Source organism: Tamandua tetradactyla, chromosome 5, assembly GCF_023851605.1.
Source record: "Tamandua tetradactyla isolate mTamTet1 chromosome 5, mTamTet1.pri, whole genome shotgun sequence".
NCBI classification, from domain to species: domain Eukaryota; kingdom Metazoa; phylum Chordata; class Mammalia; order Pilosa; family Myrmecophagidae; genus Tamandua; species Tamandua tetradactyla.
Genome location: NC_135331.1, coordinates 104,789,864 through 104,817,794, shown reverse-complemented (window position 1 = coordinate 104,817,794; position 27,931 = coordinate 104,789,864). Strand labels below are relative to the sequence as shown.

The 27,931-nt window shown below is 41.9% G+C and overlaps 1 protein-coding gene across 6 annotated transcripts in view; it reads left to right on the top strand.

Annotated features, from left to right (window-relative positions):
• ADGRF5 (adhesion G protein-coupled receptor F5) overlaps positions 1 to 27,931 on the top strand; it is a 101,834-nt gene that overhangs the window by 5,456 nt on the left and 68,447 nt on the right. The window contains exon 1 of one of the 6 annotated variants that reach the window (XM_077162000.1): positions 3,080 to 4,154. The exons of the other annotated variants lie outside the window; for them this stretch is intronic. The gene's annotated coding sequence lies outside the window, so the exon portion shown is untranslated. Of the gene's footprint in view, positions 1 to 3,079; positions 4,155 to 27,931 lie in introns of those variants that run through there. 6 annotated transcript variants of the gene reach the window in all.

Sequence of the window (27,931 nt, the reverse complement as noted above, 5' to 3'; positions counted from 1 at the left end):
GATAATTGACTTTTGGGAACAGGAAAGCGTGGCCTGAAGCTGTCAGCCTGCTTGGAGTCAAGTTCATTGGCCACTGCTTTTCACCCACCTCTTTTTTTTTCCCTGCTAAATGATCAGAGCCACATAAATAATAGCTTCTCTGCCTGCTGAGGACCCGGAGGCTTAGAGAAAGGGAAAATTTAGCTTAGGTGGGCCCTGCACATATCAACTGCTCCAGGCTGCCCCAGGGATTTCTGCTAACACTTTATCTTGCCTGTGCCCTGAAAAACAGGTTGGTCTTGCAGTTTTGGACCCTCACATATTTCTGCAGATGCTTGTGAAGCACCTGAGTACATGCCTTTGCTTTCTTCAATTCGCTTTGAAATTCTTGGGTAAAAAGCAACAAGCCTTTCAACAAAAATGGGTGTTAGTGAATGCTACATTTTGTCAACTTGAAACCAACTACAATCTATTCTATTCTCCAGGTTCGCCTAGACTTCCTTTTTTGAAAACAAAAAATTTTAAATCCCTTTGAAATATAACCAGTGGTGCAGGGCAAAATCGTAGAAATCCCTGCAGACCCGCATGTTTATTTTTAGATGCACAACAGCCTGCCCAGCACAGTAAAGCAACTGTCTAATGTCCAAACTAAGGCCCTGGGAATTTCCTCTAACAAGGCTGAGTTTCCGCACATTGTTACAGTACAAAGGGCAGAAGGAGGTCCGAGTGGAGGCTCAAGTCAGCCCCGCCTCAAGTGAGATCTGGAACCTGTCCTCTCAGGCTGTGTGGTCTAGAGTTCGGGGGTCAAGATGAAGGTCATCCGCCAGCTCTGAGCAGATGCAAATGTGTAGACAGGTATGATTCCTTCATCTAAAAATATCACAAGACCAGTGATGCCATTTCAGAACTAAAGGCCGAGCATTCTATTGGTAGCGGAGGATCTTAGCCTCACTCACGCTGTGAAGTGAACTCTAGTCTCAAACAGGGAAGGTGGGCAAGGATCCTTGCTGGCTTAGTTTGCAATTAATAAAAGGATTGTTGAAAGTATTACAGGAAGAAAAACGCATGCATGCACATGTACAAAGCCCCACATACAGCCCTGAGAGCAGGCATCATGCACCTGAATCACCTTGAACTTTGCCATGATCCCAGGCCGGTTGCTGATCCTCAATTTATTCATCTAACACTGAATGCAATGAAAAGAACAAATAAAAACAAAACAAAACAAAAAATTTTTAAAAAAGAATGCAATGAAGCTCACATCGTTGTTAACTTATTCAGATATTTTCACGATAAATAAGTTAAGATACTAAAAAAACTAAAAATAAGTTACAATATTACGAATAAACTGACCCAGACTAGACTTTTGCTTGAGGATTTTGCATTGTGTCCCTAATGGGCTTTGCGCTCCTTCCAAGAAATTACTGTAGAAGAATTTATCATCAAGCCTCTGGATTTTGTAGTTGTTGTTGTTGTTTTGTTTTGGTCACTGAAATGAAGAAGGCCAATTTGTTACTTAATTGGCCCACTTTACTAGCAGAGTTTCGTCAAGCTCTCACCACTCCTGGGGAAGGCAACTGCGTTATCAGCCAAGATCACGATGCTCAGGGTTATGTCTGGGGTCACGATGAAGAAGTAATCAGGTCTGCACACAAGAGTACCACGTGTGCCCTGAGCCCAGTTTGTGATCTCCACTCCAGCTACCCCAACCCCATTCCAGAGTAATCAAAACCCTAAGGGCCAGGGAGACCTGCACGTACAAACACAGCACGAATGGGGCAGGCTGGCTGGGCCCTGCCAGCAGGTGGATGTCAGGCCCCCTCCGAGGCTGCAGACACAGGAAAAGGTGTTCTAAGCCTTTGGTGAAAATGCAAGAATGTTAGTAAAATGCCTTTATGGATTGTTTTGTTTGCAAGTGTTTATTATCAGACCACCCCTCAGGGGTTCACAGGGCAGGTTGTGAACGTCCGAAGTGGGGCCTGGGAATTTCCTTCCACAAAGGCTGTGCTTCCTCTCTTTGTTACTCCTCAAAGAACAAGTTCAAGCATTATTAGAGATCCTTACTTAACCCTTTCTCTTGTCCATAGCTCCTGTGTCCCCACATCACTGAAAAAGAGGCTTTCAGCCATCAGAGAAGTAAACTGATTTTTGGACTTGGGTTATGTGGCATGTGCAAGTGTATGCATGTGTGTGTGTGTTTGTGGAGAGAAGGTCTGTGATAAGACCGATTTCATTTTGAAAGCTTTTTCATCTAATGCCATAGCATTCACCCAACCACTGTTCAGACCCACTAATATTTCCACTTTCTTTTTCATAAAATGTGTTCCAAATTAAAATGATGACATGACTTCAGTTCCTTCTCTCTAGGACAAGGCCCTCCCAGAATTATGGCTGTATTTCCCCTCTAGTGTTTGCTAGCTGGCTAAAGCAGAATTGAAAGATCTTTCAATAGGCCAAGAGTTATTTATTGAGCATATTCTACGGAACTCTATTAGGCATCAAGGGAAAGCAGAAGTTCTACCTGCAGAATGATTCAACAATTCAGGAGCATATTGTACATTTACACACACACACACACACAACTCACTCTCAGGAGAACGCTTTACTTTCCCAGAGGAAATGACTCCCTTGGCCTCTCACCACCATCCCAAAAAGAATCTGCTTCAACACCCATCTCTTCCTCCTCTCCAGTACTAAGGGAAGAGATGGCTTTCCTCAGCATCCAGAGCTCATTTCTCACCCCTTCCCACTCTCCCAATGACCTCACTATGCTCCCCATTTGTTGGCTCTTTCCATTATCATTTAATTATGCTCAGGTCCTTCCCATCTTAAAACAACAGGAGAAGTAGCTCTTCACCAGAACCACATTCCCCTCTAGCTATTCCTCTTTTTCCCTTTTCATTGCTAAACCACCAGCCATTCACCCTGCAAACCATCCTAATCTCCCATTTCCTTCCACCTCTACCATCCCAAACAATCACCTACCACTTAAGTGACTGACCACTCTTGCCAAGATTCTCTATGGCCTCCATGTCCCCAAATCCAATTCACTTTGTTTTCAATAACATTTGCCACTGTGTACTACCATCTTGTATAGCCTTGTTCCTGCCTTCTGGGACACCATGGTCTCCTGGCTGTCCTCCTACTTCTTCAGTTGTGTCTTCTCAGTTTTACAAAATCCTTTCCCATTGCTGTAACCTCAAGTTCCTAATGGCCATGACCTGGACCACCTTCTCTCCTCTGTCTACACATTCTCCCTCCTGAAGGCCATTCCTCTGTCTAACATTCTCTTTCCTTCCTTCTCTATCAAGAGAACTATTTATCCTCCAAAGTCCATTTTAAAAGTCACCATACTATGCAGCAGATTTGTATGCACAATTGGTCTCTCTTCTTAGAGTCTTCACAGCACTTTATCCAAGCCTCCATCATAGTGTCTTTTATATTTGTATTCCCCATAATTGTTCACTTGTGTCTTTCCCTAGGAGGTAGTGATGGCATCTTATTCATCTTTTTAGTCTTAGCCCCAAGCATAGTACCTGGTACATTAGGTCTTCAATAAAAATGTTTGATCAAAGAGTTAGGAATGCAAAATTTCATTTAGCAAATGATAGACATTTTGGTCAACTTATCCTTGAACTGAAATAATACCTTAAACTCTTTTGGGGATGGATGTGTTAATAAATTTTTGTTTTACTTTAACTTTTTAGATTAACCTGCTCACATTTAGTCTACTCACAAAATTTAGTCTGCTCTTCTCAATGTCTAAATCACTGACACAATTCTTCTGACTTCCTGTTTGAACTTTCAATCCTTGTGTAAAAGCAGAAATGAATGAACACTAAGACTTCATGCTGTGTTTAAATTGCCACTGAAAGAGAATTTGTGAATGTGTCATAAATGACAGAGAGTATTTTTGTGCACCAGAAGTGGGGTTGCCATGGTGTAGCAGCACTAATATTTTGACAAGGTTCCCACTTCACTGTAGATGATGGGGTTGTGTAAACTTTCCATGGCTGCACCTGCAGAACGTGTCTACTCCTCTTTCAAAGCCCCCAAGGTTGTTTTGCCAAATTGCCTGAAGGAGAATCATGGTGATCACAGGAGAATGAGCCTGAACCCTGAGTCAGTGCAGAAGCCATCCAGCCTCCTGTGTCCAAGGAGTATGTCTGGAAGAGGTGGGTCTTTGAGGACAGTACCAGAAGCTTACCAAACTCTGGGTGGTGGGCATAAGGCTAGATTTTCCATTGGGCTATGAAGAAAAAATACGTGAACTGCTATTTATCTTTTAAAATATTTTCTCTTTAAAAATATTTATTTTTATTATGTATAAATATAAAACATAAATATAATATGTTAATATAATAAGACTGTAAATGACATATAAAATAGGGGAGAGGCAAAGCGTGTTTTCTCCAAGTGTGGTCCAGAGACCACCGGTAGATCAGTTGGCTGGGCTCCTGATTTCCAGGCTCCACCTAGGCCTATTGCATCAGAGTCCGTGGGAGTGGAGGGTAAGAATGGAGACAGGTAGGAGATGGGAAGCAAAGTTACAGTACCCTAAATGTTCTTTCATAGAATTCTTAATCATGTACAAGTAACAACATTTAGAAGGTATCTACAAATTTGTGTTTAGAAAAGTGTTTATACCAGTGGCTTAAGGGGCCCCTCCCTGCATACTTCTGAGTATATTAATGTTTTGGCAATCTGGGCTCATCTTTATAAGGTCACTTCTCCTACTAAATTTGTAACCGTTGTCTGGGCCACACATTTGGAAGACAATGCTATAACGCTTTGTACCATCTTTCACACCACTGAGCGTTTAACTTTTCATTTGTTTATGTCTCTGCAGCAGGTCTTGGAGCACAGTATAGTATAAGGGTCAGAGCTGAGTTTGGGGTTCAGAGTCTGCTTCACATTTTTCAGTTGGTGTAATCATCAATTTTTGTAGTTTTTAAATGAATCTTGACAAGTTGCTTAACCTTTCTTAGCCTCCCTCTCTAAAATGGGAAAAGTACACGAGTGCATAGATTGTTGTGAGAATTAAGTGACATCACATGCAAAAAGCATACAATACAGACCCTGTGATGGGGCTGGCTCTCAATAAAAGATAGCAATTAATAATAGCAACAAGGCGGGCCACGGTGGTTCAGCAGGCAAGAATGCTCACCTGCCATGCCTGAGGACCCGGGTTCGCTTCCCGGTGCCTGCCCATGTAAAAAAATAATAATAATAATAGCAACAATAGTGTCACCATCAACGACAACCACGACAATAGACTTTGTGAGCTTGGGAAACCCGTGGATAATTTACTTCTCTCCATCCCCGTTTTAACCAGTTTCAAGGGACAATTTCAGTAGTATTAATTTCATTCATCATGTTGTGTTACCATATGATTTAATTTTTACAGCACTTAAGACAGTAGTCTGCACAAAGTAGGGGCTCACAAACATTTGTCCAGTGTATGAATATGTAGTAATTTATTGGTAAAGTGCAGAATAAGATTTTTAAAATGTAAATGCATAACAAAACTACTAATGTATCTGGACACATAACTAAAGCTCAAACCTCTTCTACCCTTGATGAGTTTCTATAAAATCATCTGTTTTTCCACACACTGTCAGTAAGTTCTCCTGACTTTACCAGGCATTTCTGCCTATTGTTTGTATATTTAAGTTTCACAACTGATGTAAATTACTAAATCTAGGACATCTATTTCCTTATCTTTTTACTTGAGAATCATCTTAAATCAATAAATTCATAAATTACAACTTTAAGGGACATATAGGCTTTATTTATTGCAATGGATTTTCCTTAAAAAATAAGAACTATAGTTACAAGAATTAGCTAATATTTATTTCCTCTTTACTGATAGCCTTAGTTTCATTTTTTTATAAGATTAAACAGATTTGCTTTAATCAACATATAAACAAACAAACCCGATGAATAGAAAACATAAATGTAAAATGAGTGGCAGAAATAAACACGTCAAGAATCACTTTAAATGTAAATAGATTAAATTCTCCTACTAGAAGAAAGTTATTTTCAGATTTTGTTAAAGCAAAATCCAGCTATGTACAGTTTACAAATTTAAAACTCAAAATGCCACTGAAAACAAAGTTGCAAAGGATGATAATAAGAGACATACCAGATATGCTAGTTTGAAAGTGTTATATACCCCAGAAAATTCATTCCTTTAATTCTGATTCAATATTGTAGGGTGGAAACCCTATTGATTATATTGTCTCCACAGAGATATGACCCTTCTAGTTGTAGGTATGACATTTTGATTAGATGGAGATGTGACTCCATCCATTCAAGGTGGGTCTTAATTAGCTTACTGGAGTCCTTTAAAAGGGAATTTAGCCTTATTTTTAACCTCAAAAACTAAACCACCAAATCACAGCAACATTCACACACATATACTTCTAAGGATTATCAACATGGGATTGTAGAGAACTAGCATTGAAAGAAAAAAAGAGAGAAGCTTCAAGAAGAAATAAGCAGATTTCCCTAGAAGAAAGAAAGAGATTGAGACCAAGACAGAGCAAATGAGTAAACAAGAGAATGAATGAGAATAATAAAAGAAAGTGTCCTATGTGAGTGCTTCTAACTGCAGAAGCACCTTAGAACTCTCTGATTCTTTCTGATGTTAGCATTGAGGCCCAGTACTTTAATGTAGCCCTAAACCCTATATAGTCCTTGAAACACTATCTCCAATCACTGATGAGAAAACTAAGACACAGAGAGGTAAATTTAACTTGCCCAAGTTCATATTGCTAGTGAGCGTTGGAACTAGGATTCGAAGCCAGGCAATCTGGTCCCATAGCCCATGCACTTAACCCCCAATAGTACATCTAAAATTTACTACCTCACAGATTCACTGGTAACAAATACTGATTGAGTACCTGCCTATTATGTGCTGAACACTGTGCTAGGTGCTAGGCATGCAACAATAGACAAACAAGTTCCCACAGGGGCATGAGATGGGGGGTTGGCTTCACAGGGCAGTGAAGAAAACATAAATACACATTCATAGCAGTGTGACAAGTGTCTCAATGGAGGGAAATGAGCTGATGAAGTGTCAACTCAACTAGAGCTAGATGGAGTCAAAGGACACTTCTTGTAGGAAATGACTTTGACTTAGGCCTTGAAGGACAGTAAGAGGTAACCCAGAGAAAGTGACAGAAGGAGGCAATTCCAGGGAGAGGCTTGGAGAACATAGTGCTTGCAGGGCACTAAGGGAGTTCATAGAGGTGAGAGTAAGATGAGAAGAAAGGAGTGGAATGTGGGAAAGTGGATGTGTAGTTAGAATCCCTAATAATTAAGGGTTTTAGATGAAAATAATTATGTGGGAGACGAGACAGATCTTATGAACTAATCCAGCAGTTCATCTCGTTATCAGTGTTTCTCTAACTGTATGCAGAGGTTCTCATCCTACTGGCCTAGGGTGGGAACCAGCATCAGTAATTTCTCAAAATGAAAACTGATGTGGTGAAAATAATCATGCTGTATTTCAGTGGTTATTCAACTTTAGTGCATATGAGAAGCACCTGGAAAGTTAAGCACTTATTACTGGGCCCCACCCCCAGAATTTTAGATTCGGAAGGTCTGTGGTAGACTCAAAAATTTGTATTTCTAACAGGTTCTTAGGTGGTGCTGATGGTGCTGGTCTGTGGGCCACACTTTAAGAACCATTGCTGTCTACTGATCAAAATCTCTGAGCGTGAATCCAGGAACTTGGCCAAAATTCCTTGGGTGGTTCCTAGGCCACATGACATTTGAAAATTCCTGGGAGAAGGAATTACTTAATCCTTTATGTTCTTTGCTATAATGATCCTTAGGATTGTATAGTTTAAGAAAATCGAACCCAAATATTCCTAATATTTTGGTTCATGTAGACCTGTAATGGTCAAGAGATGACAATTCCTAAGGGTCTTTTGAAGTTTTAAATATCAGCCCTTGGAAACTTTCCTTTACCTGCAAAGCAGGAACTCACATACTGTCCAGAGCAAGAATACCTGAGTCAACTTTGCCCCTTTGAAGGGTTTTAGAGCAGTGCCTCTTGAGCAAGTTTCTCTACATTTTAGAACGGTTTGAATCTGAGTCATTGTGGAATGGGCTGTGAATGTGGAAATAGAGCTGTGTCTCTGAGGGTGGCCAACTGGCAAAGGCCAAAATATATCCTAAGGGCTATTATTTCCTCCTTGGTAGGTAAGGGAGTTATTTCCTATTAGCTGGGAAATCCCAAATCACCAAGAACAGAGGAGAATTGAAAGGATGGGTAGGAAAGAAAGAATCCTGCACATTTATTTTTTCTCTTTGCTTACCAAAAACTTCTTTTTAAAAATTTTTTTTTGCATCAGTAGACACCGGGGAATCGAACTCAGGTCTCCGGCATAGCAGGCAAGAACTCTGCCTGTTGAGCCACCATGGCCCACTCTTATCTTTTTTTTTTTTTTTTTTTATGGCATGGTCACAAACTAAATTTCTCACACCAGAGATTTAGAAGAAAATAATATTTGATGTGAAAAATAGTAAGTGGCCAAATTAACAATCTAAAACCCAAGTCAGTGATAAATCAAACTGAGTGTACCAGGAGCTGAAATAATTGTAAATCATAAGAAAACAAGTCCATGTGATTGTTTTATAATCAGTTCAGTAGCCCAACCTTCACTGTAGTACTGAAATGCAGATATTCAGAATATCTGAAAGCATCTTGAGGTCCTCATTTATCCAGAGAAGAGTCAATTCCATTCACCACCTCTATTCCCTATAGAAGAAATAGGTTAATTTATTATGTTTTAAGAATTTTTCAATGCTTCACATTTTTTCACCTTACTTTACCAGTGAAATGAATCCATTGGCACCCTCCCACCCCATTCCATAGCCTCACAACCGAAATGGTCTCTTTACTGAAAGTCACTTTTTAGCCTTGAAACCATGAGTTCAAAGAAAAGTTACTAAAAATAATTGGAACTCACAGTAATTGTGTGAAAAGAAATAAAGAAAAAATTACTTTCATTAAGCCAAAGAGACAAACTTATTGACTTGCTCTTTCCCCTCATTTGTTTAATTTTCACATAGAAATTTTAGTTGGCATATTTTGAAGTGAAAACATAATAGAAGACTACCAAATACACCAATTGGGTTTAGACAACAAAATTCCTTTCTTTATTCTGCCCCTTCACAAGCTCATGGTACAGCTAACCCCCTGCCATTTCCTGGTGCCCTCTCATCACCTCTGTGCCCAATTCAGGTTCAACTCCAGCTGCAGCTTTGCTTGCACACAATGCAGATATCCTGAATCTGGGCACTCAACTGAACATGTTAAAGCAAAATTCTCACCCTGTGTATGGGCAAGAATCACTAATTATAGAGGAAAACAATCAGCCCTTGAGACCTTTACTTTGCATAATCAAAAACTTGAAAGAATGGAAAAGAAAGGAAAGTTCTGGGGAGAGGTATAGGCTCCCTGTGAAGTTTTTTTTTTTGTGGTAGAATCTGTATGATGGTCTTCACATCAGTGGTTTTCAAAATTTAATTTACAAAACGTTGCCTGAGGAGTTGTTTATAAGGAAAACTCCAGACCCCCACCCTGATACTCTGGGCAAAATGTTGTAGGCAGGGCCTAGAAGTCTTGTTCTGTGCAAACCCTGTGGGTTGACTGAGCATCCTACCGGTGAGAATCACTGTGACCTGGTCTGAAACGCTGGTCCCCACACACCAAGATGTTCCCTCATACTGTGGGAAGAGCCAGAGAAGCAGGTGGGCACTGAGGTTTCATTAATGACTTAGGGGATGGCTAACTCCCTGTGGCCTCCTCTGCCAGAACCTGAATTTCCTTTTTGACAGCAAACATAAAAGTTGTTCATTCTCTTTGGCGTTCTAGATACTCGGAAGAGCAAACGAATAGATATAGACAACATTTTATCTTTATATACATGATGCTTTATAAGGCACCCAGAGCATTGTCATTGTTTTAGCAAGAATTTACAGAGCAAGCCCTGGAATTTGCTCTGCATGCTTCCCAGGGTTGAAGAGTGTACCTGCTTTCCAAACACACAGACTTAAACTGTAAACCATGTTTGTTCATAAATTACACTTAATAGAAAACATTTCTGATTATTAAAAACTCCTAACCTTGCCTTGGGACTAGGATAATAACTGATGGAGGGCACTTTGCTCAGAAGGATTGAGATGTATGTTTGAAGGTAGGAGCTACCAAGGCCTTAACTGCTATGATTAATACAGATAAGAAAAATTGTGGAACCAGTGTAAAATCCAATAGCATGGGTCCTGAATGAGCGGGGCTGGTAGGGTTGGGATAAGGATCATAAAGGGGATCCTCAGTGCCATGGGAGCAAGAGGGACTTGATCTTCATCACTTCCACTACCAGAGTGGCATGCCCTCGCTGCCCCCCACATCTTCCGTGCTCCCCAACCCACGCAGTTCAGAAACACTATTTCCTCAACATTCCTCAAACAGGAGAAGCAGGGTCTTCCCACTTGCTTTCTCTCTGCCTGGAATGTTCTTTCCTCAGATAGTCACATGGGCCCTGCACTCATTTACTTTGGGTCACTGCTCAAATGGAACCCTATTAGTGAGATTTTCCCTATGCATCCATATAAAATAGCAGCTGTGCACATGCGCATGTTACCGGACAGTCGGTGGCTTCTCTGCCCCATGCACTCATATGACCAATTCCTGAGACACCAGGGTTTCAAAGAAAGAATTTATTGCTAGACTTAAAGCAGGAAGTCAAAAGGCTTATTGGTCCAAAAATCTGTCTCCCCAAACTGCAGTTTTATAGCATAAGATTGGCAGGTTTTAGGATAATGAGCACAATGGCTCCAAAAGTCATAATTAGGGGGTGATCTAATTATTGAATATGCATAGATTGATTATATGCTTAATCACAGAACGTATGTAAGAAAAGGGTGGTCTTAACATGATGTTGGGTGTGATGTTTAGTATTATTACGAGGTATAGGTGACTTACAGGTTAAAGTCTAACTACTGTGCATGTCAGGGGGGCTCACTTTAGTTAGATCGAGTTGGGTTATCAAGATAGTTTTGGACTTGTGGTGGGTTAGTTCTGGGCTGAGCTACGGCCCTTCCTTAATAAACATTAGGGGCTATCTTTAGCGATCACAAGAAATCTGCAACTCCAGGAGAGAGGAAATATTCCAGGATCTGTGGCCCAAGGCAGAGGTGCCACAGACTGCAGCCTGGCTGGAAAGGAGAGAAGTAAATCATTAGAATTCTTTCTTATGACTCTTCCAACCACCTGCTGGGATCCCCCATTGTCTGGTACTTTCTGTTGCCTTCCCAGAGGATAAGACGACCCTTCAGGCACAAAGCAGGACAGAGAAGTCTAAAGATGGCCCTGAGAGTAGAGGCTGGCCACGCCCTTCCCCAGCTAGAATGTGAACTTCTAAGGGGCAGTTGTCTTCCTTACTGCTCATGCCCAGATCCTAGAACAATGTCTGGTTTTCAGGGAGTATTTAGTAAAGGAATGAATGCATACATAGCTTTAAAGAAGAGAAATGTTGAAGGAGAATTTAAGCAGTTTCCTAGGGTGTATGATGTTTCTAATATGACTGTATCTGACTAATGTCAACTTTGCTCACTAATGCTTTCATGGGAAGGGATATTTTTGAGGGGCAGGAACAGCTCTGGAATAAAAGAACAAGAAGATACCCAGCTTCTGCATTATGCACAAATTATGTTAATAAATCATCCAGAAAGTCAGAGACTGATTTCTCTAAATCAGTTTCTGCGAGCAGCTGGATCTCATCGACAGTAGGTGGGCTCTGCGTCAGGCCTCTAGCTCAATCGCAACTGCAGCTACCAGAAGCTTGATATTTTGGTGTCTAAGGGTGCTAGTGTCCCTGGAGGGGGTGGATCCCCCAGCCAAACCCCCATCCCAACAGGGTGTTTAGGCAGGGAGTAAAACTACTGACAAGAGGTGGCTCTGGGCTCAGCTTTTCTGGGTTTCTTCATCTGCAAATTAGAAATGATATTGGTTCTTTTCTCATAGAGTTGTGAGGAGCGTTTGGGGCCCGGCATGCTGTCAACAGCCATTAGGATAGTTTCTTGTGTAAGGCAAGGTTTCTAATTTTGAGAGAGGTGTGGAAAACTGTTACAGAGGGATCCATTCATGTTCCTGATTAGGGAGGGGGTGGGGCAGGAGGTAGTAGGACAGCTCCCCCCTCCCTGAGGGCTGCTTAAGCCCCCTATCCCCCCTCCCCAGCAGGGCTTCCTGCTTCCTTCCCTCAGGGTCAAGAGGAGTCAAAGCTTGTTTCCCTTCTGACCCAGGGTCAGTACTACACACTACCCTGGTTTCTTTTTCAGATGGCCCTGGGTTTGAAACTGTACCGACAAAGAAAAGTATGCAGCCTTTCCTTCCTCTAGGTTGGGGAGATGTTTCCAGATGGAGCTGAAATCAGGAGCAGGTGAGGGACTTGGGGGAAGCGAGAAAGGCAAGTTGAGCTTCCCTTGGAGAAGATGGGAAATGCCTTCGTGAGTTTCCCCTTCCATGGACTCTTTCTCCACTTCCGTTTGCGGTTGGCAAGTCTTTCCTCCACCCTCTTGGGGTCTCTGTTCCGAAAAGGGCTGCGCTCAGTTAAAATGGATGAGGCTTAGGAAAAGAGAATAGAGGGACCCTCTGTGAAACAAAGGTGTTCCGTGTCTGAAAGAAGAGCTTCTGAGAGGGGCTCTGGAATATGAGGATCCTAAGGGTGCAGACAATAGGTCGTACACTGTAGAGAGTTTAAAATCAATAATGAAACTGAAAGCCTTTAAAAAATTGTTATTATAATCACCATGTGCTAGCAATTCTAAACCACATTAGTCATAAAATACTCACTCCTCCTAAAAAGTCTTTTGTGGTGGGTGGGCAACCATAGCTCAGTGACAGGGGTCTCACTTGCCCTGCCGGAGACCCAGGTTCGATTCCCGAACCCTGCCCTGTAAAAAAAATGTTTTTGTTGGTCAAGTTCTAAACAATTGCTACCATTACTGGTGACTTTTAATAATGTAATGTAGGTTCTAATTAACATGTTTTTAGTACTTATCATCAAATAAGCATTGTATTCTATGTAGAAGTTAATTTGTAGAATTCTAGATATAGTGCTAGCTCCTGCCCAGAGGGACTTAGTCACACATTTGTTTCAAGAGTAAGTTCCTCAAGGTTTGGAACTTGCTTGAAAGCATCTGTGGCTCCTACAGTATGTCCTATTTCTGCAAATGGGCAGTAGATTAAAAATAAGCAATGCGGGTGTGGTGGTGATAAAGACAGATAATGGTAGTTATTACTGAAATTCTGACATTCTATGTAGCCTCTTGAAGTTTTTAGTATGTGTTTGAAGTTTAAAACATCAAATAAGAGAGCAACTGCAAGGTAAGATATTTTTATTTGGTGAGTGCAAATTTTAGTTCAGTCTTAAATGTTTTACTGAAAATAATACTGTAAAAGGGGAACGTTTTCTCTTTTTGATCACTGTTTCAAAACTAAGGGATGAATCAAGAAATAAGGATTATTACCAAAAATAAGTTCTCATATAAAGGAGAGGGTGGTTAAAGAAAAGAGCTGGTCCAGGAGTCAAATATGGTTAAAAGAAAAGATTAAAAAAAAGATATGGTGGGGGGACTTCTACTCCCCAGAGTGGTCTGTGCTGGCTGTTGATTTCTTCACTCCAAGGTTGCCGAGGATACAAGTGTATGGAAATGGGATGCGGGAACAGGTTCACATGCACATGTATATATGTGTATTAGTGGGTTCAGGGAGCTGATTTTCTCTCCTTAAATCATTATATGATTCGCAGTAAATTTAAGATATTAAACATAGAGCTATATTTAATATTGTTCCTGTTGGTACACATGAATACTGCACAGGCAGGAACTCCATACATGAGGTGAGTCTGGCACTTAAGACAGGATGATTCAGGAGCATTTCTCATTTAGGACATAAGTGACTTGAGGGTCAGAGGTCATAGGAGTGCCGCGTTTAGTGCGACCCCAGCAGGTCCAAATAAAGAGTCCCAAGCACAGGTCCTGCCTAAGGCCAGATCTGAGTGGTCTAAACAAAATGGAAAACTCAACGACATTTGAGGAATTCAGGAAAAGACTAAAAATAAATGTGGGTTTTCCCTCTCTTCGTATTCCAGGTCCCATGAGGCAGATTCAAAGGGTGTGGGCCTGGAATAATCATGTAATTGTTGATATGTGGCTGTGTTTTGTGTACTATGTATGAGTTCCAAAAATAGTTTAGTGGTTCTGGGAGACAGATTCTGGTGAATAGAGGGCAACGTCATTAGGAAAGACCTTGAACTTGATCCCTGGACCCCCTCATTGTGCCCAGATGGACCATGGGCACTGTGGAAGGCTGGGCAACTCCCATAAAGAAAGGCGACAGTCTGCACCATGCCTGGGCATTTTGAAAAGCAATAGCAGCCACTGTGAATGCTTTTCACTTTTAAACTTTTGCACTGTCTATTCTTGAAAAAGTTCATAAAGCACAGACTGGAATATAGGGCACCTCCCCTTAGAGTTCCCTGTCTCCAGGTCAACTAGAAGGTCAGTCAGTCTCTTGGGTTGTGCATATTGGGATGAAATAAGACAGAGAAGTGAATAAAGAAGGAGCCAAACTATTGGCATTTCCGTTACCAGTAATGGCATGGCTTGGATCTGGGAAGACAGGGAATCCAATGAATTCATGGGAAAGCTACTAAAGGGAACAATCCATTTCAATGTAAGCAAGTTTTGTTGAACAGGCTGGTTTTACTGAGCAATATGTACAGTATCTGGAAATTACATGCTCTTCTTTTTTCTTTAAAATACATAACTAGAAATAACACCACAAGGGGTGTTCTTTTTCTAACAAGATCTTGCTGATTATGAAATATTAATTTCCCCAAAACTCAAACATGGGCTCCTCTCAGTTTTTAACATTCCACATCTCCATGCTTTTAATAGGCACATTCTTATTTTTTCCCCAAGGCATTGAATTCAGACATTTTGATTAATTTTCATTTGTATTTCATTTTCCATTATCACCACTGCTGCCTCCAACTCTGTGTGTCTCCTCAGAGAGTTGAACTTCTCGTGGCTGAATTTCAGAGCCATTGTCATCCCTTTTAGACACAGGCGTTGGCCAGTCTTTTTCTGATTTCTTTCAGAAACAAGCATTGTCATTGTGCCTGACATGTTATGTATTCTTGAAAGGGCAGTTTTTAAAGAATACATTTCTCAAAAGAATTGAGAGTAGCGTTTAGTTTCAGACATAAAGTCGAAGCAGCAAGAGCAATGACTCTGGAGGGAGATGGTATATGCATTTGGAGAAGGAAGGTAATTTTTACCATATGGAAGGTCTTCTCTGGTAGAATAGGAGGTGATATTGGCTTTGCAATGTCACCCACATATTGTGGGTCCCAGAAATTTACTGAGCATCTATTATGCACCAGGATTTCTAGCTCTTCCTTAGAAATTACTTTCACTCTTTGGTTAAGATGATGGAGTTCCTCTCTGTACTCCTATCTTAACTACCTAGGACTGCTGAAACAAAGAACAATAAATGAAGTGACTTAAAATCACACAAATCTATTGTGTCATCATCCTGGAGCCTAGAAGTCTGAAGCCAGGGTATTCACAGAGCCATGGCCCTTCTGATACCCATAGGGGAGAACTCTTCCTTGCCTCTTCTAGCTTCAGGTGTTTGTTGGCAATCCTTGGCATTTCTTGGCTTATAGGTGCAATATTCCAATATCTCCTTCCATAGCCACACTTCCCCTTTTTTTTGTCTCCATCTTCACAAGCCATTCTCTCTGTCTCCAAATTTCCTCTTATAAGGATACAAGTCATTTTGGGATATGGCTCACCTAAATCCAGTTTGGACTCATCTTAAATAGTCACCTCTTTAAAGACCCTATTGCTTAATAAGGCCACTGTTTTAGATTCCTCAACTTCTCAAGCAAATACCATGCAATGGATTGGCTTAAACAATGGGAATTTATGACTCACGGTTTTTGAGGCTAGACTTAGTCCATGTCAAAGCATCAATAAGGTGATACTTTCTTCCCAAAGACTCATCTCCTGATGCTGACAGCCAGTGATCCTTGCTCCTGGGCTCCTCTGTCATGGCAATGCACGCGGTGGCCTCTCATGGCTTCTCTCTCCCCTTCCGGGTTCTGTTCATGTTCAGCTTCTGGCTGCTACCTCTGTGGGTTTCTCTCTTAAGTTTGAATTTCATCCTTTTCACAGTTACCTGGTATTTGAATATTTATCTTTTCCTTTATAACCCCACCTAGCCATTAAAAAACAACAAATGTTAGTTCTTGAGTATTCAATTTCTTTCATTCTTAAATACATCCTTAACTTGAGGTTCATGCATCCCACAAAGATAAAATTCAAGAGGTCTGTGAACTTGGGGGAATAATACACTTCTATTTTCACTAACTTCTACTTGAAATTCAGTGTTTCCTTCAATAAGGAACATCAGTAACAAACCATAGCAGTATTAGCAATACTTGTAACTTTGTCCTCAATAGAAATCATAGATGTATTTAAACAACCTAATTACATGGAACCTAGAATAGAGAATGAGATACAGAATAACTCTGTATAGGTTATTATAATACCCTGATACATTCCTGAGTATTTTGGTCAGAAAATAAAAATGTATATATTTGCAAAGTCCCCCTGAGGGACTGGAGAAAAAAAATGTGGAACTACTAAATTTCCCCAGCTGGGGGAATTCCTGATATTCTCTCAAACATTAAGGACTCCCAATTTAATAATCCAAGCACTCAATCTTGAGGCTTGCCCATAAGAAACTTATTTCTGCAATGGCAAAGCTAAGCCTACTTATAATTATGCCTAAGAGCCAAGCCCAAAGAACCTCTTTTGTTGCTCAGATGTGGCCTCTCTCTTTAAGTCAACTCTGCAAATAAACTCACTATTGTCCGCCTTACATGGGACTTGACTCCCAAGAATGAGCCTGGCCCTGGCATTGTGGGATTGAGAATGCCTTCTTGTCCAAAAGGGGGAAAAGAAATAAAACAAAATAAAGTTTCAGTGGTTAAGAGACTTCAAATAGAGTTGAGAGGTCATTCAGGAAGTTACTCTCATGCAAGCTTCAGCCAGATAATGCAAATTGCCACAGTATGCAAGCCCCAACCAAAAGTATTCCTGAAAACCCTAAAGAATACCATGGGCTCTATCTGAGAGTTTATAAATGTTTTACTTAGTAAGTTTGTTTTTTCAGAAATTTAAGGCCTCCAGTTTATTCCTATACCAGATAAGCCCTGAAACCCAGAGGCTCCAGTCTCTCCAAGAACATTAACCAGTTTCATTCCTCCACCCCATAAGGTCAACAACCCTTTTCAGCATGAAGACATTAAAATGGTCATTGCCCAGATATCTCTGAAGATTGAGAGAATGACCAAATGAGAGGAAGAAGGTGTAACTGAGAAATTAGAATTTAACAAATGATTATGACTACTGACTCCCTATATAGATATTTCTTTTCTGTTTCTAGTTTATCAGAATAGTCAGAAAGAAATACCTGAAATTCTTGAACTGTAATCCAGTAATCTTAATCTTTAATAATTATCATATAACTGTGTAGCTTTTATCACATGACCACGTGATTGTAAAAATATATGTGACTGATGCTCCCTTTGTCCGATGAATGGGTAAATAGGTAATAAAATAAAAACGTGCATGAAAGAAAACAAATAATAGGTCAATGGAGAAAAAAATACCCCTATGTAAACTATGGACAATAGTTATAGTACCACTTTGATAATCTTTTACCATTTGTAACAAATGTTACTACTGCTAAAAAAATGATACAATTCAAAAAAAGTCATCATCAATTGGAACAAATTTTCCACACCAATGCAAGTGTTAGTGGTGGGATAATATATGAGAATCCTGTATTTTATGCATGATTGTTCTGTAAATCCACAATTCTCTAATAAAAAAAAACTTTAAAAAAGAGTAATATCCTATTACTATGCTTCAGATCCTTAAAATTTAGTTTATGCTGATCACCACTTAAAATTGTGATAGTTATCAAATGTACCTCACTAATTCTTATAATTGAATAGATTAATAAAAGAAGTAAATATATCATTAAATCACACTGTTTTAATATTGTGATAACTGTATTTCAATATAATTGTTTTCTTTTGTAGTCCTATGTATTTAATTTTATGTTTTTAAAAACATTATTCAGAGGAGCCCAAAGGTTTCAGCAGAGGGCCAAAAGTGTCCATGACACAAACTTTTTGAAAAAAAGAACTATTTTGGTCATTTTTTCAGTAAAGGCAGTGAGATACCACCCCTTTCAGTCTTTTACCTTCATTCAGGAGTAGTCTTTCAGGTGTGGAACGAGGTGAGGTCACCCTGGCAGAAGGTACAGCTGAAAAAGGACAGCTGGACCCAAGGCCAAGTCTGGGGCACCCCCACTTTTAGAGATCAGGCAAAGAAAGAGAGGCCACCAAAGAGAACGAGGAGAAGGGACTGCTGGGGTAGGAGGAACGCCAGGAGCCACAGATGCCGCAGATGGAGCTCCACAGAGGGAGCGCCAGCTGTGTCTGATGGTGCTGCTGGGTCAAGGTCAAGGCAACGAGAACAGCGAAGGGGCCATTGAACATTCCACATGAGGCCCTGCTGGTCAACACAAGAACAGCTTTGATGCAGTACCAGGGGAGGAAGTTTGATTTCCTGATTTGGGGACCAGAGGTGGGGGCGGGGTGAGGAAGTGGAGACAAAATCTACTTAATCAGTTCTTCGGTCCCCTTAGATGGGGAGAGAAAGATATTTTGTCAAAGAAAGGTTGTTAAAGAGAGACTCTAAAATATGTCATGTGTCGATAGGAATGCTCCAGAGGTGGGGGAATGAGAGAGGATGGGGCCCAGAGTCAAGTGGAGGAAGGGGAGGCCAGCAGGAGGTGCAGGAACATGTTTCCTCTCCAACCAGAGGGAAAGCCAAAAGGGTAGTACAGGTGCAAGGAATTTCCGAGTTTGGGAAGATGAATGTTCCCATTTAATTTATTTTGTTTTCTCCAGGAGGGAAAACCACTGCTAGAAGTTAGGAGAGAAGAAAGAGCATAAAATGGTCATTCTGAGGCATGAGAAAGCCAGTATGAGTAATAGGAGTGCCAGATTGTGTGACCCTAGCAATTCCAACAATTAGCAGACTGATTCTAATGTATAAACTGCATGCTTGCCCTCAGGCTCTCTGAAATACCACCTATCCCCTTTGTATTTTTCCTCACTTCTTAACCTCGCTGGCCTCCTGTCTGCTCCGCTCCCATCCATATTAAAAAAACTTCCTTAACTGCTGACTTAGATAATAATTCACACTAATATGCTAATCATTGAAATTAGACAATATGGCAACCTTACAAGGGAGTAGTAGACTGAGCGGAGGTTGTTCCTTCACATAAAGAATCTGTCTCTAAATGTGTAACTTCAGGAATTAGGGGAAGGTGGAAATAGGTTTCCTGCTGCCTTGCAAATCCTGCCATGGAGGTGGCAGGCCGTCTTACTTCTGATGTCACCTGCCATAGTTTTCAGACCCCCGTGTTGCCATTCACCACATTGCTTCCGCCAAGCTACAACCTATACTTTGGAAAGTCTCAAGACATTTTTTTCATAAAAGAATATAGATCTTGGACAAAATGGGCAATGTAATTAGAACTTCATGTCTGGCTGACTCTAAATACCAAACGAGGCATCATAAAGAGAAGACTACAAGTTCATTACTTTCTCCTTCTCAACCCAGAAATCATCTTAATCATTAGGCAGAGGGATGATCAGTTTACCCTCTGACAATTTAGAGGCTAGAGAAAAAAAAAGTAGCTTATAAATCTTCCTCAGAGAGGAATTGTCTGTCATTTAAGTCAGTAACTTGATAAGCACCTAGATAGCACTTGAGACCTGGAGACCCCGGAGAAGAGAGTAGAGGCTCTTCTACGTGAGCAGTGGAATGTCTGTTGCCTCCATAGAGGGAAGTCCTGAAGGGTGAAAAGTGGAGAGAGTAGGGGAGAGAGGGAGGAGGCCAAAGGCTGGCCCTGGGGAAGGCAGGGGTCTGAGTAACCACTCCATGGTGGGTGGCCAAACACAGTGTTTGAATTGTGATACTCATGGATCCAATTCCAACTTGTTGAGTTTTATGCGTTGTAAAAATGTCTTTGGTCATTCCACTCACCTCCCAAATCTTCGGTAAATTCTATCATGTTCACATTTGCTCTGTGTGTGATGATTTTGGTGGAATTCAAAGGCAAGGCTGTTTTTCATTTGCGTCAACCTGGAGCAACTCAGACACAAGGTATGTGGAAAGTGAGAGCCCTATGGGTTGAGCAGTCCATGAAGATATAAACAATTTCCAGAATTCACAGATATCCTAAGGAGGACTTTGAACTTTCACAGGCTGGGGTGGAAGTATTTCAGTAGATTCCTGAGAGACAGGGGGAATCAGCCAACAGTTGGGTTAGACTTGGGTCTGAAGCCCAATTTGAATTGGATAAATTCATCTGTCCCCTCACTTATTCCCGTGGCAATCACTGCATTGTCCAGCTCCTTAACAGTTAGAGACTAATGGAAGTGCTACAGCCCACAATTCTGTCAAGGGAGGGAAAAACTGCCACACAGCATGATAAAAGTTTAATCCTTCCCTGCCTTTTCCGGTGCAACATGAAGAAAATTCTGGAGGAAACGTAGCTTGTTGACTTGTTGAAGACTAAGCGTTTGTTTATGGGCGTTGTCTGAGAAGGAAATTGCAGGCCTTTGTCACCAGTTATGATGCTGTTCTGAGTATTCTGTGAAAACTGTGACTATAGTAAGGGGAGTTATTTAGGATTTTTTGATGGCAAAGGGACTGTTTAACTGGCACTGTCCTGCCTCAAGGGAATTCTGCTGCTGGCTTGTACAGAAAGTGCTATCCATGTTTAATAAATAGAAAAGGATAAATGTTGAGTATTTGATTGTTCTCTTCAATATGGACAGGTATAATATAGGACTTTGCCTCTGTGTGTCACTAAATACTTACAACTGTTGTTTCTCCTTCCATGGAAATGGGGGAGTGGAAAATAGTGGGCTGTAATCTAAAGAGACCCTGGAAACTGTAAAGAGTAATGCACTTTGGTAGGGGACGCTCTTATGAAGACAGGCCTTTACAGGGTCAAAACAGGGTCTACCAGACACGTGCTGATCACCCTTACTGTTATCTGCAGATGCAGAGACCTGCCACAGGATGCAAATAACAGGGCAGAGGTTAGAAGAGGAGTAAGCACCAGTGTGCACTGACCAAAGAACATGCGTGCTTTGAGAGGAAATGCAGTTTCCTTGTACACAGAGACAAGAAAGAATGCCCATTTTATCAGATATCCTGTTCTTCCCCGTGATACTGTGGGGAAACTAAAGGAGGAGGAGCCACTGACAAACATGGTCCATCAATAGCTCTGACATAAAGTGTCACAGCTGAGGAATGTGGGCAATAAATCCCATGTAGTGGGCACGCAGAGAGCATTTCCTTCTGCATGGATGGCAGAGCCACCTGCAAGATCAGAAGGTGGAACCTGAAGACAGGGACTCAGAACACAGGCCACTGGTGGTTAATCCTCTCCAGGAAAAGGTCAACAGGGATCAGGAGAGGGCTGGTGATGACACCTCTGTGGTCTAATCTACCTCCACTTTCCTCATACACTGTCTCTCCCTCTTCCAGGCAAAGGCAGGGAAAGTAGTACTGGAAGTAGAGCCCCAACTGGAGTATGTTTGGGATTTCTGACCAAATCTAGGCCATCACCAGAGGGCATAAGAGCCAGGTGAAATGGAATTGTCAACTGTATCCAATTGGCTCAAAAGATGGAAGCTTTAGGATCTTCCATAGTAAAATAACATAAGTATCTGAAAGATTTGTACACGAAGAAGGAGCAATTACTCCTGCCTACCATGGTGGAATGGGTTCAGTAACAGCAAGTGCAAATAAAAACAGAGGCCACAACCAAGCACAAATATGGCCAACTACAGTTAGCAGAGGCTCTGCCAAGATATACACTCAAAAGATAGGAATAAGACCATTTGTAAGGGTTGCGGAGTTTTCTCCCATTATATCCTCAACTAATCTTCCTAACTCTTTATCCTTCTCTTCTGCTTTTGGGACATCAATGATTCTTATATTTGTGCACTTTGTTTTGTCCATCATTTCCCTGAGATCCAACTCAAATTTTTCTATTTTTTTTTTTTTTTGCCATTTGTTATTTTGAGTGTTCTAAATCAGTTGTCCTATCCTCTAGATTGCTTATTCTTTCTTCTGCTTCTTCAATTCTGTTGTGTGTCTCAGGTATATTTTTGATTTGGTTCACAGCATCTTTGATCTCTGTGATATCTGCTATTTTTCTGTTTATTCTTTCAAATTCCTCTTTATGCTCTTCTAGTGTCTTCTGGATCTCCTTTATGTCATTAACCATTCCGTTTATTTTATTTAGTAGGGTTAATGAGCATCTTTTATTAGTTGTTCCAAAGTCTGTGTCTCCTCCAGTGTTTTAGTTTGGTCATTAGGCTGGGCTATATCTGTCTGCATCATGATATGCTTAGTGATCTTCTTTTGTCTTCCAGGCATGTAAATATATTGATAGGTTTACTTTGTAAGTTGATTTCGTTCAGTAGTTTAAAGCTTTGTATTTGTGAGATGGATGTGGAGCAAGAAGCAGGGCGTGGAGTGGGTCACTGATGCATTGCAGCACAGGTATAGGCACAGGTTGGGGATACTTACTCTGGTGCCTGTGAGCATGGAGTGCAGGTTGCGGAGTTGTGGAGGTGCAGTGTGGGAGCCGAGGGTATGGGGGTGTAGCTCGGACAGACCTTGGAGTGCAGGAGCAGGGTGCAGCATGGGGTACACACAGACAGAGTGCGGTGGGTGGTAGATGGGAAGCTGAATGGGTGTGTGGGCGACAGGCTGTGGGTGTGTCCTTGAGCAGGGGGTGGGTCCAGAGGGCCCTGGATGCTGATGTGGGAGTGTGTAGAAGTGGATACAGGTCACTGGGGTTGGGGGACGTGGGTTTGGGAGGATGGCGTCAGGTGGGCAGTGCCCCGGTGCAGGTGCGAATGTGTAGAATGGGTTGGAGCAGGCATGCACCTGTGTGCAAGGTGGGGGCTATGCAGCACAGATCGCCCGTGATCACCTGCCAGGTATGGGAGCAGGGCACTTGTGCCAGGGGTTGGGGCAAGTGTGCACCTTTGTGGGGCAGGGTTTGGGGTGCAGAGGTCAAGAAGTCAGTGCACAAATGCATGGGTACTCAGTGGTGGGGGAGGATGTGGCTGTGCGAGTGGGGTCTGGAGGGTGGCGCCTTGGTATGTGCTGATCTAGGGGGTGGGGCCCTTACATGCACATGTGCAGAGCTCAGGAGCAGCAGTCGGGTTGCCCTTGCATGGGGTGGGGGTGGGTATGGCCTGGCTGTGCAGGTCAGTGCTTGCCCAGAGCTAGGGGTGTGACTGGGGACTGTGCGTGTGCACAGATCTGGTAGGGCTGTCAGCTGATGTTCATGTGTGCAGAGCTTGGGGAGGGGCAGGGTGGGATTGCACAAGTGTATGGGTTGGGGGCGGGTGTAGCTTGGGTATGAAGGTGAGCGCCTGCAGCCTTAATGCTCTGGCGACAGCCTGCAAGGGCAGGGAGGGGGAGAGGGGTCTAAGGAGGGGCAGGACAAGACTGCATTTGCGCAGGAAAATGGGTTGGGCTGGGGCAGGCATGTGGGCACTCGGGTCGGGGGTGTGGGGACAGCGGTGTGGAGTGGTATGGTATGCGCAAGAGGTTGGGTGGTGGGGCAGGGGCTCTTGGAGTGCGGGGGAGGAGGCGGGGGAGGCAGGTGACAGGGTTCAGGCGCATGGGGTGTGGGTGAGTCACAGGTCATGGGCCTGCTCCAGTGAATGCTTTCAAGGAACGCGGCTTGGCTTAGTTTCTATTCCCGATCTCCCTGTCTATGCACTCCTGAGGGCTGTGGGCTTCGCTTTAGGCTGTTTGTATCAGCTGGACGGTCTCTGGTTCTCTGTGTCTCCGTTTCTCAATTTTTGCAACCAGGGTCTCCCTATGTGCTGCAGGAGACCCTCCCAGGTCACTTACACCCTGGGATCACCATCTCAGTTGCCTTCTTGCCCCTTCTCTAGCTGTCCCTTGGAGCAGGGGTGAACTTGACCTATTCTATTCCACCATATTCCCCAAGACCATTTGTATATTATATAATATAATAAACAAATAAAGGCAGGCAGTGTCGGAGGACAATTTTCCTGACCTCGATATTGAACTACCAAAAGAAAGCTGACCCTGGGCCATTTTGGATCAAAAGGGTTACTGACATCTGATGTGGATTAAAAAACATAGAGTTTACCCTGAGAGGATGTGGAGGCAGGAGTGTTTTGCAAGTTGAGCCATTATATACTTTTGTGTCTCAGTGTTTCCCCCAGGGCTGTGGTATTAATACAGTTCTTGTGCGTTACACTTTCAGATAGTCTTCTCTAGTAGCAGACTGTGGAAATAATTCTGGAAAGTAGAGTGCATTAAGACACTTCTGGGTTAGCATCTATTCAACCTGTCAGGTGTTCAACAGATATTTATTGCACATCCATTATATGCTGAGTACTGTTCTGGGTGCTGAGATACAGTGGGTGCCTCGGTTTAAGAAGCAGCTCTGCCATCAGGGAGCTGACATTGTGAGGGGATGGAAGGTAGAGGCAGCCAGTAAATAAAGTAAATAGAGTGCATTAGTGGTGATAAGTGACATAGAAAAAAATTAATCAAGGAAGGGGGTTTGGGAGGGTCGAAATGTTGGTCAACAAAGGCTTTACTAAGAAAGTGATGTTGGGGCAAAGGCATGGATGAAGTGAGGGAGTGAGTCATGAGGATCTGGGCAAAGAACTTTTCAGACAGGGAGAATTGCAAGTGCTAAGACTTTGAGATGGAAGCAGCCTCACATTCGAGGAGGCCAGTGTGGTTAGAGAGTAAGTGGGGGAGAAGTCGGAGAAGAATCCAGGCAAGAAATGATGGGGAAGTAGGAGTGTGGAGAGTGTAGGCTTCATAAGCCATTGAAAGAACTTTGGCTTTGACTCAATGAAATAAGGGTCACTGGAGGGGCTTGAGCATAGATGGCCATTACATAACTTATGTTTTATAAAGGTCAGTCTAATTGCAGTCTTGAGAACAGTGTGCAAGGGGCAAGAGTAGAAGCCTGCAGACCAGAGACAATTATAATTGTCTTGTTGAGAGAGAATGATGGCTTAGAAGAAAATGATAGTAATGGAAGGAGTAAGAAATAGCCAGATTAAGCATATATTTTGAAGCTAGAGTGAACATAATTTGATGACAAATTAAATATAAAATATGAAAGAGAGAACACAAGTCCAATCCTTGGGGTTTTGACCTCAGTAACCTGGAAGGATGGAGATACCCTTTCTAAGATGGGGAAGACTGTTGGAATAGCTAATCTGGGAGGGAAACTCAGGAGTCTAGTTTTGGACATGGGACATTTGAGATCCTATTGAATGACCAGGTGGAGATGCCAAGTAGGCAGTTGAATATATGTTTCAAGAGTTCAGGTAAGAGGTCTGTGTAAGAATAAAATTAAGTTTAGCTTTTACACAAGATGGTGCAGGATGAGAGAAACAGAACTCACTAAACAAAGGGCTGCGAGACAGCTCAAACCAGTCTTGCAGGCAGGGAAAGGAGAGGGCCTCTGATGCAAGCCTAGACTTGATGCCAAATCCTTATATGGATAAAAACAAGTTTAAGTAAATGATGACCAGGGCCACTAGAATGTAAAGTGTAATCAAAAGCGGGGATTCTTAGTCAGAAATTTGAAATAGTTAAGCTGCTCAGATAGGCTATAACCTCTGGAGTATCCAATCAGTGGAGAAACAGGGGAGGGACCTGTGTGCTAGGCTTACAGAATAAGTACTAGTGTTTTTGGTTGCTTAGGGTGCCAGCCATAAGTTTTTGGTTGAGTGGCTGTTCTTTCAAGATCGTGAATAAATTTTTCTTCCCCACAATTGGATGAGCTTTGTTCTCTTTCAAGTATGGCTGTCTTTCTAACAATAATAAATTTGGAAGTTATTAAGATTTAAACTATGGAACTGGTGGAAATTTCCTGAGGAATGAGTGTTGATAGAGAAGAGTTCCAAGACTGAGCCATGGGACATCTCAATATTAAGAGAAGGAACCAAAGATGAAAACTAAAATGGAACAGTTTAGTTTTGCTTGCTCTTATTGATCATTTATTGTATGCCAGCACTATACCAGGTGATGGACAAAGAATAGATAAGATCAATCCCTTCCTTTAAAGTACTTACTTTTAAGAGGAGAAGATCAATGCGATAAACTGATAACTTAAATGCGCTGAACTAAGTGTAAAAAGACATCTACCTGGCAGGGAGAATACTTGGCTCAAGCTTGGAGGATTAAGAGGGTCCTAAAAGAAATAACTTACAGGGAGGTTAAAAATCAGTTAGATGAAGAAGGGAGAAAGGCATAAGAGTAAAGCAACATGGACCATGTAGAAAAACGCATTTGTATTTGGTGCCAACATTCTCCTGGAGAAAGTAAGAGCTCTTACTTATGACCCTGAAGTCATAAGAAACATCTGGATACTAATGTAAATATAGATAACACACCTGGTGAATTAATTACTCTGGCTCTACATCTGCAGCCTGGTCAAAGTTTGATTTCAACCAGCCACCAACTCCAACACTTTAAAATTCAGGAGAAGGGTCTCTGTCACAGCCAAGTTCAACTGTAACTGCAACAAGGCAAGGTCTCCACATTAGCAATTCTGGGTTGCAGCCGAGACCATATGGTGGTTCCATTTTTCTGTTTGTCTTTGTTTTCATTGTAAAGTGAGTGCAGCAAGCACAGAGTGTTCTTAGCAACAAACAGGGGACTGTGGGTGAGAAAAATTGCTCCTTAAGGAAGGAAAGGGACAGACAGCTTGACCACGCCCCATTCCATGTCAGAGAGCTAACTGCACCTAACAACCCAAACACAAGCAGGAAAAAAGACAGAGGGCAGTTTTTAAAAAGGCATTTACCCATGAGCTCACTCTGACAGTGGGGATGCTTCTTAAGGCAAAATGTAGCCACCTCAAATTCCTACACGTTGTTTTAGTAGTATCAAGATCTTGTGTGGTTCCCTTTCTCCTGGAATAGGCTAACTCTGCCACATAACATTTCTTCCACATTTAGTTCCACCTTGTAGTAACTTTCCAGAGCCATCAGCTCTCAAAGTCTTTTTGGATCTTTACCACCATGTTACTGTCCAATTTCTTCCTATGTTTCTTCATTTCTCCCAGTGCAGTCAGCATCATTCGTCTACATTTATACAATCCACTCAGGTTGTCCCCAGAGGAACTAAATCTTACAATAGATATATATTTTGGAGGCACCTTCAGTGTCCCCATTGGTGCTGAGCCTGGAGCAAAGCTAGTGAAAGCAAAAGCAAAGACAGTACCAAATCCATACATGCAACTATTACAACAACAAAATATCTTTTTACTGAAAGAATAGCCAGAGCCAACACTTTCACAGGTCTTACTATAGGTCTTACTATATGCCACACACTAAAGAATTTTCACATGTATCAACTCTTTTTGTCTTCACAACAACTCAAATTTTACCATGAGGAAACTGAGGCACAGAGTGTTTAAATCACCTGTCAAGATCCCACAGAGCTAGGAGCTGAAGGTCTAGAATCCATACTCTCAACCCCAGACTATATTGGGTTTTTAAGAACCCGGTGCTTTTCCATACCTCATATTTATTGATAAAGATGTTTGGTTTTAGTTTTGTGTGTATGAGTTTTAATATTCTTCCTAGTTTTCTTAGACCATTTACTTCTATTTTTTTGCATGGGCAGGTACTGGGAATCAAACCTGGGCCTCCGGCATGGTGGGTGAGAACTCTGC